Genomic DNA, 18,249 nt, shown 5'->3' with positions numbered 1-18,249 from the left:
TTTGCTCATGACTTATTCTATTCAGGTTCCCATTCTACGGCCATCACCATGCTATGTGAACACCATTTCATGGTGCATCAAAGTTAGACAGTTAAGAATATTTTATAAAACTTCAGAACTGTAGAATAGAAAAAAAAAAAGTCTTCCTGAATACATCTGTTGAATTCTACCCAGCCATTTGAGCCTTCTATCTGTGCTGCAGCCACTCTCATGTCAGCCCTATAAACTTCATATTACCAAAGGAACAAGTGTTTTTTTCCCCAGCTTCTCTCAGCAATTTCTTCTTGGGGAAAAGTTTAGGAACAAAGGAATATGAAAATTGGTCAAATTAGCTCCCAAAAGACAAAAGTTCAGAAGCCAGTTATTAGTGAGTTTTTCTTAAAAGACAAATAAGTTGAGTTCTGCTTTGATGTTGGAAACTTTAAGGAAAGGGATCGAGCCTCAAATATCTGCTCCACCATATTGTCTATACTAGGGTCCACCATTGCTCCCACTAAAGTTGCTGACAACATTCCCAGTGAGCCAAATTCTACCTATGACATCACATAATAAATGTGGACACTAGTCTCAATGGGAACAGGCACAAAGCCCAGGCTGCAAGCTCTCTCTCTCCACCATATAACAAAAAGGGAAGGGACAGCCAAACAGGACAGCGGCCATATGGGAGTAAAAAATTATTCTGCATCCTTGGTTATCAAGTTATTCAAAGTAACTTTATTTAAAAAAAAAAACCACAGCAACAAACTATTTCTAGACATTTCTAATCAGGCCACCAAGAAAGAATGAAATGGCAAGGCACAGCGAGTTTTCTAAAATACCTGCCATAAGGCAGTCAGAGCCTCTTGTACAAACTAGTTTGGTAGCAATACTAAGCTACTGAATGGATAAACTACATTTGATGTCAGCTCTGGTTTTCAAATACAGTGACTGGGAGAAATTCTGGAACCTAAACTTTATTTATAGTAAACAATGTGGATAATAAACCTTAATGACGCCAAAGCTTTGTTTCTTTATCCGTTAAGTCCAAAATAATATAGCACTGTTCATGAAAAGACCACAGACCATTTAACATTTTATTAACGCCACAGTTTTTAAAATGTATACTGCCTGCCTCAGTAACTGAATCATTAAAAGAAAACTTTCATTTTGCTCAATCCAAAAGCATGACACTTCACACATAATCAACTCTTGTTTTGAGGAATACGATACAGGAAGAGGAAAGACGGCTTCTGAGTATTTCTTTTTCTTACTTGTATGACAATTTCTGAATCTAGTGACTGGGGCTGTCCACCTTGCCGAGATGAGAGGTCATGGGTACTACCAGGCAGGTGAGACCTCAATGCAAGGGACTGCAAAAGCCAGTTTCCAACCTACTTTAATAATGGTTTAACAAACAGAAAAAGATCTAAAGGTTAAACTGTTTAATTGTAAACTTCAGTTTGCCACCCTTGATAGTGAGGTCTGTGTGGTGAAGCAGGTTCAGGTAAGGCTGTGATGAAGGTGAGAGTCTGTTAATTTACCCTTAAGCTACCTCAGATGACCTTGTGAGGCAGCTGCTGCATTCAAGGCAAGAAAGGAGAAGGCCTCTGCTAAGGCAAGGGCAATCCCCCTGTGTCCTGGAGACAGCTTCTCCTGTGCCAATTGCACACAAATGCCATGGCCTGGTCTGCTGCACTCTGCCCCAAACCTGGGATTCTATACCATTTTTATGTTCTATATATTAAAGTTATAACAGGATCCTATTTCTTTACTGCTGTGCCTGTCCTCTACAAAGGCAAATGACAGACTGGAGCAACCAAAGATGAATCCACTGCACCAAGGTGTTCAGAACTAGACAACCAAAAGGGTGAAAAAGTAGATATTAGAGGAGCTTGAGTTCAGGCAGAAACCTCTTATTGACTTCAGAGGAAGCAGTCAGGCCTCAAGTCTCTGCCATGAGGCAGATATGCCGCCACTCTCCCAAATGAGAACTTGTTTTTACTTACAGAACACTTTCAAATGATAAGCCTGGAAGCTTAAATTAATAACTTTGCTAAATGCTAAAAATTATGGTCTTAATAAAGACACTAGATTTATGGCTCCTTACAACAATCTGTAACCCACTAATCCCCCTTTTTGTCCTATGACCACAGGGCTATTACCAGGCCACTTCATCTGGAATGATCCCCTAGAACAGCAGTTCACAAACTGAGTCATGACCCCATTTTAAATGGAGTCGCCGGGGTGGCATTAGACTTGCTGGTGCAGAAGCTGAAGCCTGAGCCCCACTACCCAGGGTCAAAACCCAAGGGTTTCAGCCCTAGGTGATGGGGCTCAAATTACAGGCTCCCTCACGTACATGGGGCTGAAGCTCTTGGGCATTGGCTTTGTCCCCCAATCCGAGGTGGTGGGACCTGGGCTTTGGCAGGGCTTGGGTGAGCTCTGGCTTCAGTTCCCCTTCCTGGGGTCGGGTTGTAATTCTTGTTGCTGAAGAGGACCATGGAGCAATGAAGTTTGAGAACCCCTGCCCTAAAATATTTGCTACTTATGCTAAACTATCTGTTCAATCTTGTATTTAGCTGTGACACTCTCTGTACCTTTCCCAGACCTGATGAAGAGCTCCGAGTCGTTCGAAAGCTTCTCTCTCTCACCAGCAGAAGTTAGTCCAATAAAAGATATTCCCTCACCACCTTGTCTCTAACTTTTTTCAGCAAGTTGGCCATCCCCAGGACTGCCCTGTGAAAAGTTCACCAAGTTATTTTTGGTGATAAATGCTTTTCATTTTAGGACCTCTCCAGGATGCAGGCAGAGCATACTGAGGACAGTTTCCATTTATAAAAGAATATTTCATGGAACCCTACCACTGCAAGAGAGAAGGCCTGTATAACTATAGTGACAATTGACTTTTTCGTATCTTAAACTCACAGGAGCAAAGTTGACTTCCAGGGTGATGCTCAGCATATGACAGAACTAAAAGAACTGGGGGAAGGAGGGGCATCTTTTAAGGAGCTTTACAAATAGAGTTTTACATGTGGTCTAGTGGTTAGAGCAGAGAAACAGGAGTCAAGACTAAATTGAAAATTCTTTGGACTAGGGACCTCATCTTCCTACACATCTGTAACATGCCTAGGACACTACTGACACTGTTCAAATAATAAAATTAAGTAGAAATAGCCTTAAATGCCATTATGGGATCTGCTATAATCTGACTCTATGGACATTGCTCCTATTTCTCTATCTGTAAAACAGAATTAATGCTTTCCTATTTCACAAGGATGATGTGAGGATTAATTCATTATGTTCATAAACACACATGCAGTCTAAGAACAAAAAGTGCTATAGAAAGCCACAGTAGCAGCAATTTGTTTGTAACAGTAACAATTTGTAAAGAACTTTGAGGTCCCTGGATTAAAGTTGTATCAGTATTAATATTAGTGTTGTGCACTGGAGACAGAAATCTTCACATATCTCCACAGGCCACAGTTTGGGCTGCTTACGAATTATATCTCAACTCCTGGATGAAAAATACAGTAGTACTCCTTTTCGAGATTTGTTGTTAATAAATAAATAATGTATTTTTAAAAGAGCTTGTGAGTGAAGAGGAGGAGGTATTTTTGATTACATGACCAACCAAATAGCCTGATTTTCCAGCAGTCAGAGGTGTTTCCTACTTTGTACCTTTTATTATTGTATGTATGTGACAAGTCCATCATTGCAGTATCTGGACTTTGAACCACCCTACTGACATTACTTCCTTTTATGGGAAATGTGCCAAGTACAATGAAAGTTATTAAATGAACAAATTTCAGTACTTAGTTCTCTTTATGGAAATACTTACTAGCGGGTCCTTTCATTTTCTATAAAAACAAAAACATTCTACATTAAAACAACAAACTCTAGCTAAAGTAATTTCTTTAAGCAACCTTATCCACCAAAATCAGCCATAGAAAACAATGCTCTGACATTAGCTAACTAAAATAGTTGTGTTTCATTTGAGAGTCTCCCCAATCCCCCCACTGCAGGTTCTTACTATTATTGTTTTAATATAACCTCTCTCTACACCCTTGCTTTTAATACCTGTAGACTCAAGGCCTGCCAAAGAATATTTTTGTGATTAATTTCATACCCTTGCAGTTCTAAGGCTACACTGAGCTAAGAGCCTTTTGGAACTATATCTGGCACTGAAATTAACCAAAAAAAGAGAGAAGTGAGGGGGAACTACATTTAGAATCCTCTAACATGGCATAGAAAAGGCTAGAGGAGCATGCTTTGTCACATTTAAAACAAATTACACCCACAAAGGCATTACTTGTAGTTGTACTTTTACCCACAAAAGCTTATGCCCAAATAAATCTGTTAGTCTTTAAGGTGCCACCAGACTCCTCATTGTTTTTGCGGATACAGACTAACACGGCTACCCCTCTATTACTTGTAGGGTAAATGCCAACAGAAAAGGATGGGCTAAGTCTCTCAGCTCCCTATTTTATATATAGACAGATGATACAATTATACCCCCTTCACATGCCAAATGCCACATTTAAGAGAAACAGTTTTAGAACCTGATTCAGAAGTCAACTTAAGAGGTCCCATTTCAAAATACTTTTGAGAAGTAAATATTAATGGCCACTAAGGTAAAGTTACCAGCAACTCAGAAAGCTAAAGATTTTTCATTTATCCCCAAATCAAAATAAAATAAAAATTCAAAAACACATAACTCCAACTAGAGTATGCCAAGCAAAGTAGGAGTAAGGTATTTTACTCATGACCAAGTCTATTGAAAGGAATTTTTTTTGTTCAAAATAAACACCCACAGTATCTTTTTAAAAGGCTATCTCAGCTACACGCAGGTACTTCTCACATTAGCTGAATTTCTGGGAGCTTCCAAAGAACACTTCCCCGTCGAAATTCAGACATGCAGGAGGCTGTTTTCTGTTAGTTTAAGACAACTCCTGCACATACCCGAAAACCTACATTTAAGAAATACACTGGTTGTGACAGAAAAAAGTTTAAGGCAAGAAGGTCCACAGCTCCGGGCGAAGAGTCCTGGAGGTTTTGCTCTAATTTCTAGGCACTCTGCATGTCTCGCTGCTCAGGCACAAGGGTAACTGGGAGTGAAGCTGGCTGGGAAGCAGGGGACCAAGGTACAGGTGTGCGGGGGACCCCAACTCCCATTTGCAGAGTTGCCTTAGGGCCCGAACGCCCACTCGCCGGCACAGCAGAAGGATTTTGCTTTTCACCGCAGCAGGGTGTATTTGTAGCTTCACCCGCGAACCTGCGGGGCCAGGAGCTCTCCAGGCGCCGTGTGCCGGGGATTTGCGTTTGCTGAGCGACCTGGGAGAAAGGCAGCTCGGCAGAGTCAGGGCCCCGGGGGACCCCCCGGCCCCGCTGCTCCCCACAGCCCAGGGCCTGCGAGCCGCCCCCACCGCGGGCCGGGGTGACCCGAGCGGCTCTGGCCGGGGGCGGGCCCGGATCAGCCGAGCTGCGTGGCGCGGGCGGCTCCCACCTGAGGGGAGCAGAGCGGGACGGCGCCGCCCGCCGACTAGGCCGCGCCGCGCCGCGCCGAGCCCCGCTACTTACCCTCCCCCCGGCTCGGGCCGCAGCAGGCCCCCAGCAGCGCCGCCACCGCGAGCGCCGCCGCCGCCGCTGTCAGCGCCATGGTCCGGAGCCGCCCGCGGGCTCAGAGGTCGCGGGGCTGGCGCGGGGGCTGAGCCCGGAGCCGCATCTTCGGCGGGAGCCCGGGGCCGCCGCCCCCTTATAGCGCCCGGCGCCTGCCCAGGAAGCGGGGACCAGGCCCCTTCCTGCCGCTCGGGCGGGGGTCCCGCTCCTCTCGGCGGCCGCTCGCAGCCCGCGGCTCCTGGCCGGTAAACAAGGGGCTGCCCCGTCAGCTGGCAGCGGGCGGCGGCAAGAGGCGGCGCGGAGTCTGGCTGGGGACGGGACGCGGCCGGGGGAGGGGCCCCAGGGAGGCGACATCCACCTGCCGGGCCCCGCGGGCGGAGAGCCAGTCCCGCTCCGGCCCCCACGGGCGTGGGGAGCTGCGGGGGCCCGGTCACTCGCCACACGGCCCCGACCCCCTCTCCCCGTGCCTGGTCCTCAGCTCCCCCGTCCCCCCCGATCAATGGTCGCCCCCCGTGCCTGGCCCCAGCCCCCCTGCACAATACCCAGCCCCCCCCGTGCCTGACCCTTAGCCGCCAGCCCCCCTCCCTCACTGCACAATACCCAGCCCCCCCCCGTGCCTGGCCCCCAGCCGCCAGCCCCCCGTGCCTGACCCTTAGCCGCCAGCCCCCCTGCGTCACTGCACAATACCCAGCCCCCCCCGTGCCTGGCCCCAGCCCCCCTGCACAATACCCAGCCTCCCCCGTGCCTGGCCCCCAGCCGCCAGCCCCCCCCCCCGTGCCTGACCTTTAGCCGCCAGCCCCCCTGCGTCACTGCACAATACCCAGCCCCCCCCATGCCTGACCTTAGTCCCCCTGCGTCACTGCACAATATCCAGCCCCCCCCCGTGCCTGGCCCCCAGCCCCCCCCCCGTGCCTGACACAGCCACCAGCACCCCTCCCTCACTGCACAATACCCAGCCCCCCCCCTCGTGCCTGACCCCAGCCCCCCTGCCTCACTGCACAATACCCAGCCCCACCCCATGCCTGGCCGCCAGCCCCCCCCCGTGCCCAATACCCAGTTCCCTCCGTGCCTGGCCCCCAGCCCCCCTCCCTCACTGCACAATACCCAGCCCCCCCCAGTGCCCAATACCCAGTTCCCCCCCCTGTGCCTGCCCCCCCATGCCTGGCTCCCAGCCCCCCTCCCTCACTGCACAATACCCAGCCCCCCCATGCCTGGCCCCCAGCCGCCAGCCCCCCCCCCGTGCCTGACCCTTAGCCGCCAGCCCCCCTCCCTCACTGAACAATACCCAGCCCCCCCCATGCCTGACCTTAGTCCCCCTGCGTCACTGCACAATATCCAGCCCCCCCCCCCCGTGCCTGGCCCCCAGCCCCCTCCCGTGATCAGTGGCAGCCCCCCCCGTGCCTGACACAGCCGCCAGCACGCCTCCCTCACTGCACAATACCCAGCCCTCCCCCCCTCGTGCCTGACCCCAGCCCCCCTGCCTCACTGCACAATACCCAGCCCCACCCCATGCCTGGCCGCCAGCCCCCCCCCGTGCCCAATACCCAGTTCCCTCCGTGCCTGGCCCCCAGCCCCCCTCCCTCACTGCACAATACCCAGCCCCCCCCAGTGCCCAATACCCAGTTCCCCCCCTGTGCCTGCCCCCCCATGCCTGGCTCCCAGCCCCCCTCCCTCACTGCTGAATACCCAGCCCCACCCCATGCCTGGCACCCAGCTGCCAGCCCCTCCCCGCCCCGCATCCAACCCTGTGTAGCCAAGCTGAGCAGCAGCAGATAGGGGAATAAAAAGGGAATTTGAATGATGGCAGATTATTAAATAAGAACGTAACATTTATGTAACACTTTGGAGTGCAGGAGATGTACAGGGCCTTGAATACTGGGATGAGCACCTTCAGGCCTGTGTAATTGCCCTGCAAAGTTGCACCAGTTTAACTGTTGGTTTCTAAACCAAGATAGATGACAGCAGTCCAAAAACCATTCTTGTATAGAAACACAAATGTTAAGGATCTGGTTAGCTGAGGCAATGCTGACCCCAACTTTGTAGTCAATGTAGACAAGGACCATAGTGTCAGCTAGCCATGGTTAATCCCACTTAGTACCAGAATGTGGCCTGGGAGGGCATGCAATTTTTGCTACAAGTCCCCCACTTCCTCATTAGGTTGCAGTTATGAAGGGCTTCTGCAACAGGCTGACCTTTTTGAGGAATAGGCTAAACCTGTTGGTGAGCCAGAATCTGGGACCTTATCAAAATCATGCAGTCTGGAAAGCTACACTTATTTTCCTTTGAGTAGAGGCATGCCATGCCATTGCTGTAAGTCTGTGGAAATTAATTTGGTTAAGGTGAAATTGCAGGTTTGTTTTCATAACCTTTACAGATTTAAAAGAAAATGTTTTTCCTATAATGGCTAAGATGTGACAGTATTTGAATCTCATTTTTTTTACTACATATCTGAATTCATCACTTAATTTCCAGGCCCTGGTTAAAAAATGTTGTATACAGATATCTTTACCCAAGATGCTATAACAATATTTAAAAAATGTATATTTTAAAATCTAGTTTATTGGTCAATGTTTACATTCTTATTTACAATGAAAAAATCAGAAGTCTGTTTTGCATTCATCTGCAGTTAGATTTAATGTCTAGGGCTCAATTCTAATAATGGTTAACTTTGTGCACAGTCTATAGGTCTATTGAGTGCATAGTCTTTGCAAATTCAGGGTTTTTTTAGTGCAATGTTTCGCTTTCACAGCCTGCAGTGTTGATTTGTTTTATTGTTTTGATGTTTACATTCTGGGTGATATTCAAGATGATATGTCACTTTTAAAAGTCATAACAAGAAGAAATATTTTCATGCTCATACTAACTTTGACTTCTTAAAGTTAGAAGTGCATAAGTCATATCTAAGGCTTACTGAAACAGTCCTTTCTTTTTAGTGTTAGTTGTCTGGCCACATCAGTTCTACAAGTAAGGCTAAAAGCCACCTTGAAAATATGGTTCTTTTTAAAATCTTAATTTTACTAGCATTCTTTGATTCAATCCCAATAGAACTCCTGACAAAAAAGAGCATTACGCACTCAGTTCTACTAGAGATCAGCCCTGTGATGTGCAGGAGAGGGTATGCTATGTTAACCATTGGCCTTTGCAGTGCCTAAGATTACAGTCCAGATCTGTGTTCCAAAGGTCTGGTCATCTTCTTGCTCCAGTGGGATACAGACTCTGATGCTTTTCCTCCATTCTTTAAATGTTGTTTGTCCTTGAACTAATGCATCACAACACATTTCCTGGCAACCAAGGGAACTACATCCAATAATTCTGATATTTGCACAGTCCCACTTCTGCCAGATTGTGAGTTATACAGACTCTTTTAATACGGAGTTTATAATTCTAACATGCCTTATAAGTAAACAATTATTTTTTCCCAAAATCTTTGCCTCTCCTTCTCCAGAACCCCACTATGTACCAGACCATTTACTTCAGTTTTATATTTATTGAGAAGTAACCTGGTGCAGAGGCTCTCAAACTATGGTCTATAGACCACTTACCAGTGGTCTGCAGAGAGCTGGCTGGTCACTGAGTGTTGGCTCTCCTCCTTTCTTCCATCTACTGATTTGTATTAAAAGAGCAAAAATTATATTAAATAGTTTCCCACTGTTAATTTTCAATGTAAACAGTTGCTGCTGCAGTTACAGGGATATTACACAATCATTAATGGGCGAGACAGTGGTCCACACACTCACAAATCACAGAGGAATTAGTCCATGAGACTATTCAGGTGAGGGCCATACTGTGAAAAGGTTTAAGGTTCCCTAGCTTGGTGATTAGAACACAAGGCTGGGAGTTTGGGCTGCTGATGCTGAGCCCAGAGTTCACTCTTCTTTACTCCACTGTGAGTCATGAGTACCTATTGGGTGTCTGGGAAGTGGGCGGGCTTTGCTAAAGGATCCTCCCCCAGCCTAAGGGGAGGAACCACAGGGCCACAGAACCCACTGAGTGCAGGGGACAACTAATGAAAGAACAGGGACAGGAGTGAGGTCAAAGGGTCAGAAGGAGGGAACCTAAAGGGGACACCGAGCAGAGAACCCCGGACAGCGCCCACTGCTCCTCGAAGGCGTCAAGGGAGCCAGTGGATGCCGCCCAGAGGAACTCCGCCCGGATGCGTGATCGGACCATGGAGTGGAAGCAAGTCCCACAGTCACCGGAGTCTCCATCGGCCAACCTCCCCTCCCTGGTCGCGTGGATGGCCTTTTTCGCCAGGGCGAGGAGGAGGTTGACCAGGAGGTCCAGGGACTTCGTGGGGCCACGGATAGGGAGTGCATACAAAAGGAGGTGAGGGGAAAAGTGTAACCAGAAATGTAAGAGGATGGCTGTGAGGAGCCGGTGTAGGGGCTGCAACCTGGCGCACTCCAAGTAAACATGCGCCAGGGTCTCCCTCACGCCGCAGAAGGGGCAGGTGTCCGGGACAGGGGTAAACCGCGCCAAGTACACGCCCGTGCTCACGGCCCCATGGAGGAGCCGCCAACTGATATCCCCAGTGGGCCTTGGGACCAGGGTGGAGTAGAGGCTGGAGTCATGAGTAACTGGGTTGGTACTTATGTAACAGGCTTCACCTTTGCAACATGGTTAGAAAGCCAAAAAGTGCTGTTTAAACAGCAATACTCTGCTGAATTTTCTCTGGTGTCATGTGTGACAAATCCTTCAACATGTGTGTCTTTCTGCCTGAAGTATGGCTGTTCTTCCAGCCTACTCTCATGTCAGAAGTGGCCTGGGAGGAATGTTCTCTCCTCCACACACCTGATCTTGCTTTGGGCTTATCTAGAAGAAGCTGATTACAGATAAATATATTTTTATTGGAGTTGAAGAAAATAGTAATCTTTGCCATGGATAAAGTCTCAGGTGGGTTATTCAGCCCCTGCCAGATTGGGCCTCAGTTGTGAAAGCCTGAGAGAGAGCCTATTGTAAATGTCATATTGTTGTGTTTCTATTAGAGGTCATACATCTACACTGCATTGTAGCCCAGGATTTGAACTCCAGCTCAAGCCTAACCCGCCTTCCATCTACATGCAAATAGCACTAACCCAGAGTCCCATGGGGATGGAGGTTCCAAGCCTGAGTCAAGCTGCCACCCCAGGTTCAAGCCCTATTGCTTTGCAATGTAGATGCAGCCCCACTGGAGTTGTGCTCTGGGAATCTACCAAAAATATCCCACAATTCCATGGGCCAACTTTGTCCTCTAGCCAGTCAAGTTTGGTGGACAGTCAAGTTTTCCCACACTGCACCACAAACAGGACTGAGGCACCCACATTTTGGGATGGTGCTAGGAAGTCTGGGATAGGTATAGTTGGGCTCAGCAATGTAGATGCTAGAGCCCCAGGTTCAGGCCCAGGGTTCAGAAATTCCTAACCTGGAGTTACAAATAAGTATAGATGCTCCAGCGCTAGGTTAACAATCCCAGAGTCTGCTAACTCGAGCGCTACTAAGCTTGGGCTTACAGTGGAGCTGATATAGCCTAGTGTCCATCCCTCCACCTTCAGCTATACCTTCACCCAATTTTGGTTATCCCTGCTTCCTTTTATTTAACAACCCCTTTAATGGATACAGAAATATAGTGACATTTACAGGAGAAAAATCACTCTGTACTGCAGACTGGGAGCAAATCTGTGTTAACACTTAGCATATTGGATGGTATTTAAAAATCACAGTTGATTTTCAGAAGTGACTAATAATTTGGAGGTGGGGGCATTTTTGGGAACCTCACTTGGGTCTCCCCTAAAGGAACCTGATTTTTAGAGAGTATTGAGCACCTGCCATATGGGGGGAAAAAATCTAGATTCTTTAAGGGGTCTCAAGCTGGACTCCCAAAAAGATCACAAGTTGCTGTTGAAAATCTTAGCTTGTATTTTTTTAACAAGCTGCTTTGTCTGAGTTACAAACAATACCCAAGATGATTAAAACTGAAAGAATGTTTAAAGTCTCACTTAGCCTTCACCATTTCTGCTACTTATTTGTATTTTGCAATCCCCTCCACTTAGGACAATGAAAACCCAGCATTGGAGATCACCAAGACTGCCTTCAATTGCTTTACACTGCAAACAACTGCTAAATCCAACCTAAATGCACGTGCACAAACAGAGCATTGCAAAGCAGGGATGGTAAGACTCTTACTAGTGACCAGCTCTCAGCTGAGACCCAAACTTGTTGAAGTGCTTAGGCCACGTCCAGACTAGGAATTAAAATCGATTTTAGATACGCAACTTCAGCTACGAGAATAACGTAGCTGAAGTCGAATTTCTAAATTCGAGGTACTCACCAGTCTGGACGGCGCCGCATCGATGTCCGCGGCTCTCCGTGTCGATTCCGGAACTCCGTTCGGATTGATGGAGTTCCGGAATCGATGTAAGCGCGCTCGGGGATCGATACACCGCGTCCAGACTAGACGCGATATATCGATCCCCGAGCAATCGATTTTAACCCGCCGATGCCGCGGGTTAGTCTGGACGAGGGCTTAGAAACAGCTGAAATACAAAATTTTTATCTTAAAGGATATTCGCACATACAGTAACTCTGCACTATTCAGACTACGAATGTGAATTAGTCTGCCACTGACTATCTACTTAAAGATGTAAGACCAAATGTCAGTTAGAACCCCTGGCTCATGGAGGATTTATAACCTGTGGCAGCAGGGCTCCATTTGCCTTATTCCTTCTATTCCAGCTGCCAGTCTGTCCCAAATCAAGTGACTGATACTGGTTTGCAACTTGTCACAGAAGGATTAAAGTTACAGGTTTATCTTTCACCAAGATACTACTTTCAGTTTCTAATTTCAGATTTGAACACCAGTGTGCAATCTTCCCAGCATCTCTCCCAGACAGCCAGTTTTACATGTTGTTAATGCTACAGTATGCTGTCTGTAAGATCAGATAAACTAGCAGCTGTGCGGGCTCTGAGGAGCAGAGCCAATACCTTTCTGTTTATGCATTTTTTCCCCTAGAGCTCCATTAGCAGTGGCACATGAGCTGATTTTCAGTGGCACTCACACTGCCCGGCTCTGCATTTTAATTTAATTTTAAATGAAACTTCTTAAACATTTTGAAAACCTTATTTACTTTACATACAATAATAGTTTAGTTTTTATATGATAGACTTATAGAAAGAGACTTTCTAAAAATGTTAATGTATTACTGGCACATGAAACCTTAAATTAGAGTGAATAAATGAAGACTCAGCATACCACTTCTGAAAGGTTGCCCACCCCTGGACAAGATGATCTGTAGGCATTTTCCGGTTTTAATTTCTATGGACTTCAAGACACTTTGCCAAAATCATTGGGCTGATACATTAAATACTATCCTGCCGCCTTCACAATATTCCCACTGAATCCATATACACCCACACACACCCCACCTGGCTCCCCCCCCCCAACATTCCATTTCTCAAAGATGGTAAATGTAGACAGCCTTGAGTACATAAGGTTTGTTCTTATCTGACCCAGTAACTGTACCCCAAAACAACGAGGTTTTTCTTTGTTCGTTGCTTACTTCCCTAGATGATTAATTTATCTTCTAACAACTGCTAATGGGGAACACTGAGATAATCACACTCTCCTTTCATGTATTTAAAATTTTTCCTTCTTGATGTAAGATAATGTTATCTAAGTATAATGCTGTGACATGCATAAATGTGCATGTCATTTGTAAAGCACTGATAAGAGAAGTGTCCAAGCACTGGAAAATTGGAAATTCTCAATCATCACAAGAGTCAATTAACAGCTTACATTCATAATGTATTTGAAATTTTTTTGCAGTGTTATTGTAGCTATGTTGGTCCCAGGATATGAGAGAGAGAATATAGGTGAGGTAGCACTGAACTTAAATTCATAACTTGGCTGGACACCATTGACTTAACAGGGCCTCTGCCTTTATAGCTTATTACAAGTTTGTAACAGACCACACTGCCTGATACCCTTAATTGCCCACTTCAAACCCTTTATGCATAACAATCTAACCTGCAATTGCCCACTTCATTCCAAGTGACCACCTCCACGTGTTACCACGTCTGCTTAACAATCTTTCCCAACTTGTGTTTAGTTCATGCCATGTTTACGTTACAAAGTTAAGTCGACCTAACTTATGTTGGCATATAGGCGCCACAGTAATTACATCACTTGTGCATGCCTACACTTTGCTTCTTGTGTCGGCGGTGTGTGTCCTCACCAGGAGTGCTTGTATCGACTGTAGCGTGGGTCATTGTGGGAGGGCTCCTGAAAGCCAGTAGCAGTCGACATAAGCAATGCAGGGTCTGCAGTGACACTGTGTTGACCTAACTACATCAGCCTTGACTCTGTGCTGTTCATGAAGGTGTTTTTAAGGCTATGTCTACACTACAGCCTATTCTGACAAAAGTATGGCACTCAGGAGTGAATATTCCATCTCCCCAAGTGACATAAGTGCCCGTGTGCATACCACTGTCGGCAGGAGAGCTTCTCCCGCTGACATAGCTTATGCTGCTCCCATGTTTTTTTTATGCCAGTGCAAGATTTGCAATGGCACTGCCAGAAGCTTGGGTATGTAACACAATAGGTTTGATCTTTGCTGACAGCTCCAATAAACCAGCCCCTCAAACCCCCCAAAACGAACAGGGAACTTTTCAGCACTAGCTTGTCTTGAGTCCTAATACGCTTCATCCTCTCCCCTGTGGAGATCTCAGTAGGCTGGAATTTCTCTTTTCTCTCGGCTCTTCTTGCAAGGCTTCCCATGCAGATTGTTGGAGACAATGGGATCTGAAGAGCCCCATAGCAATTGGTTTCCTCCCTGTACTGGAGACATAGCCCAGCTTAAAATCTAGGTGGGAAATGAATTAGCATGAAGAATCTGTAGTGTAAAAGTGAGGATGGGCCTTTGGCAGGGGCGTCTCTCCTGTCTGATCACAGGATCAGAGAAAAAGATGGAGTATAGGATGAAAGCATCACTGTGTGTGTTTCTCTGTATTAATTAGTGAGTTTCAATCACAGCACTCAGCACAGAGGAAGCTCAGATTCCATGGGAAACACTGCTCAGAATTAATGAGACATGCTTCCCTGCTAATGAAACATATGATGTTATGGTGCCTCTAGCAGGTGCTGCAGCACAGCAGGCTGGGGCCTTTCATCTCCCGTGGCAGCTTTGATTTGCCCCAGGCTTAAGGAAAACAAGATGGGGGGGGGGGAGAATGGGGACCTTCCCACCAGCCCCAGACCCCATCATGTCTGCCCCTGAGTAACAGCTGGCTGCAAACAGGCATTTTCTCAGGGAGCCCCTACAGCTCCCACTGAATCTGGTGGGAATTGCACATGCTGGGCACCAGTGAGACTCTCCTCAGTGATGCAGAAGCCTGAATATCAACAGAGGGCCTCCCTGGAGAGATTGGCCAAATATTTTAGTTTCCTTCCCATCCCTGACAGCCAGCACCAAGCCCCATTCAGAGGAGGCAGCAGCAACACACACAAAACAAGGCAGCAGAGTGCCCCCTATCCTCACCCTCCAAAAAACCCCATGGCACCAAGAGAGCCCATTGTCAGAAAAGAAAGTGGAATAAAACTCATCTCATAGCAGAGCAGTTACAGCCCCTTGTTGCAGGTTCATATGGGGCAGCTGTAAAAGTCCTGTGAAAACAATTCAGAGCATGGCCATGGCAGGAGCTGCGCTGAGCTGTGGGACCCTGAGCCAGGAGGGCCACGTCATGTGCACAGGGACTTCCACAAACCCAATTCCTATATATTCTTTAGCTGCAGTTCTGGAATGTGTATTCACATGCTCCACAGCAATAGCAGCACTATCCCATCTGGTTCCCACATGGAGAAGCCCCTGCAGGATCTGGCAGGAGCTGGACCATGCCCCACACAAATCTTGACAACTACACTCTTGGCTCACTGAGGCCCTCTAAGTTCTCAGGGTGGAAGCAGCCTGTGGGTCCAGTGCTCTCACCTGCTGGTTCTGGCAGGCCCAGGAGCGGTAACAGATGGGCTTTTGCTGTGCTCTCTGGATGCTCTCTGTTCTAAGGCACTGCAGATGCAGCAGGCTACCATCTGCTACTCTTAGGTCCCCACTGCAGACCTGGGAAGGGAGCAGGGTGCTCTGATGCCCCCCAAGGCTGTACCTAGCCCTAGAGTTGCTCTGTGCATGTGTCAAGGGGTCATAGAATGGGCTGGGGGGTAGAAAGAGGACTGTCAAATAGTATTTAGCTGTTGCTTCCCCTGTGCCCTCTTTCACAGAGCAGCATCATGTCTTTAAGGGCACACACCTCCAGACCAGGCCCTTAACTATTACAATAGTGACACGTGTTCTCTTTCCCTTTGCTTTGCCAAAAACACATTAGAATAAAGGCAAGAATATACTGGCCAAGGAGTTGGTGTTATCATAAATCCAAACTGTTTCAGATTATAGGTCGTGTGAAGGCATATCTGGCATGGCTTCACATCCAGAAGAATTTCAGCGTATATTAGGTCACCAAACAATCTAGTTTTTCCATTCTGTGACCACTATTCTACTGCAGTATGCAAATGCTGAGGACTCTTTCTGGAGAGCACTGCTGCATTTCAGACTTCCTCTTCTCTGTGACATTGGAAACTAAGAATCACGCTGGTCCTCCTTCAAAAAGCCTTCATCTGAAACCACTGAATTGACTCAAAAACAAATCAAAAACAAAAAACTTAGCCGCATCAGATCAATCCCATCAAAACTGGGAATTCTTTTCAAATCCCTTGCTCCCTAGCAGCAAGATCCTTACCAAAAGGATTCACCTAGACAGCAGCAAGCTGAGAATTTAACATACAATTTCACTCTGCAGTGTGACTTTGTAAACTAGCTCTCATTCACTCAGCAGGCCTGTTCCCTCTGGACAGTCCATATCAGAACAGATGATTTATTTGAGGCACTATTTTTTTTTTAAACACATTACATCTGTTAGAGCCAATGCAGCTAAGAGAGACTGAGCTGGTTTCTGTTCCTCATGCGCCCCCAACACATTGTTCTCTAAGTTCTATGCACAGGGCTAGCCATTCATGCTATTGCAGACTCACTGAATGCAGCAAACTTTGCACAGGGCCTCCAAGGTTTCATATGTCCCTTAGTCAAATGTCTCTGGTTAGTGGTATAAGCAGAGGATCCAGCTTTACTTTCAGATTCTGGGAGGTAGGAGGGTTACTGCAGTGCTGGTGTGCTCGTAAACTGCTGCATTGCCACAGAACCAGCCCAGCTTAGGTCAAAGAGAGAGAGACCAGGGCCAGGATCAAAATATTCTTCTAAACAGCATTGTCCAAGCACCAGCAAGAGGAATGAACACTGCTGGAGGCAAAGAAAGATTGAGCAATTGGAACAAGATGGGAGCTGCACAACAGGCTGCAGTTCACTGCCTAGATAACCCGCTGTCAGATGCTTTAGAAATCCTACTCAGTCATGAACAAGGGACGCTCTACCACTAATTGATAGTTGTGTTTTATATGCAATTACTAGATTCCAGTGCCAGAAAGATCATTTTGATGATCTAGTTTGAGCTCCTGTATGACACAGGACATAGAACTTCCCCAAAATAATCCCTAGAGCAGATCTTTTAGAAAAGCATCCAGTCTTGATTTAAAACTTGTGAGTGATGGAGAATCCACCACAACCCAATACAGTGCACTGGTTTGAGCTTGGGGCTTCCAGCTGCAACACATTCTGTAGCTGGGTAAAAAAGGGGAAATTCCAGATCCCCAACAGGGGGTATTTAGACACCTCTATTACTGCAGTATAACAGCCCAGACAGTTCTTTATGGAGGGGACTTAAAAGTGCCACATGGTTCTCAAGATGCAGGATGTCATTGCATAGAGTGCAGAACAGACTTCTCAGTAGGCCAGTAGCTGAGCATGCATGAGAGCTGACCATGGGAAATTCATCCCATCCCGTTCCAAGACCTAGAACTAGTGCCAAGTCTCCTAATGCAAAAGATTTCACGTCATGGGTTGACAGAGTTCCTTTCTTACTCTTCCTTCCGCCCACACCCGTTCCGATAACTGAGTACTCAGACATACAGCTATTGGTGGGAGAAAGCTCAGAGGATGAAGATCCTGTCGCCTTACGTGCTAAGGAAAGAAGCCCCAGTGTTTTACTGTTAACACAGGAAATGCTGCCAAATCCTTCTGGACAATCCCATTGTTGCATTAGCAAATGTAGCCTTCGCTCAAGGTGAAAATGACAGATGGCACCACTCATTGAATGGAATCAAAGAAGCTAGAGACGGAAGAGATCAAGGAGGTCACATCTAGTCCATTCCCTACTGTAGGACTGGCCCTCTTGTATCTTTACTAGTGCTTTGTCCAGCCTGGTTTTAAAATGTCACAAATGATGGTGCAATATTCAGTCTAAGTTCCATTGAATTCCTCCTCTGTTCTAATGTAATTCTTTTTATTTATACGGATTAAAATTTTTGCTTACTGAGAGCAGATGAGTGGCACAGCAAACTGCAATGTAACACAAACACTAATGTACAAGACACACCAGGCCACAGAGTTTGTAGTTAGGATGCCTTAATATCCAGAGATTTGTTCCACAGCTAAGGATGCACACACGCATGCACAGACACTTGAGTCTTAGCAAACACTAAACCCCAGACACATCTAATTCACCTCTATTTCCTGTTTC

General features: G+C 46.8%; 1 protein-coding gene across 3 annotated transcripts in view; it reads right to left on the bottom strand.

Annotated features, from left to right (window-relative positions):
- INSR (insulin receptor) overlaps window positions 1-18,249 on the bottom strand; it is a 116,179-nt gene that overhangs the window by 94,131 nt on the left and 3,799 nt on the right. For 2 of the 3 annotated variants that reach the window (XM_030540062.1, XM_030540060.1), the window contains exon 1: window positions 5,557-5,623. The exons of the other annotated variant lie outside the window; for it this stretch is intronic. The gene's annotated coding sequence lies outside the window, so the exon portion shown is untranslated. Of the gene's footprint in view, window positions 1-5,556; window positions 5,624-18,249 lie in introns of those variants that run through there. 3 annotated transcript variants of the gene reach the window in all.

This window comes from Gopherus evgoodei, chromosome 22 (assembly GCF_007399415.2).
Source record: "Gopherus evgoodei ecotype Sinaloan lineage chromosome 22, rGopEvg1_v1.p, whole genome shotgun sequence".
NCBI lineage: Eukaryota > Metazoa > Chordata > Testudines > Testudinidae > Gopherus > Gopherus evgoodei.
The sequence above is the reverse complement of the archived record's forward strand: the minus strand, read 5'-3'. Positions and strand labels throughout refer to the sequence as shown.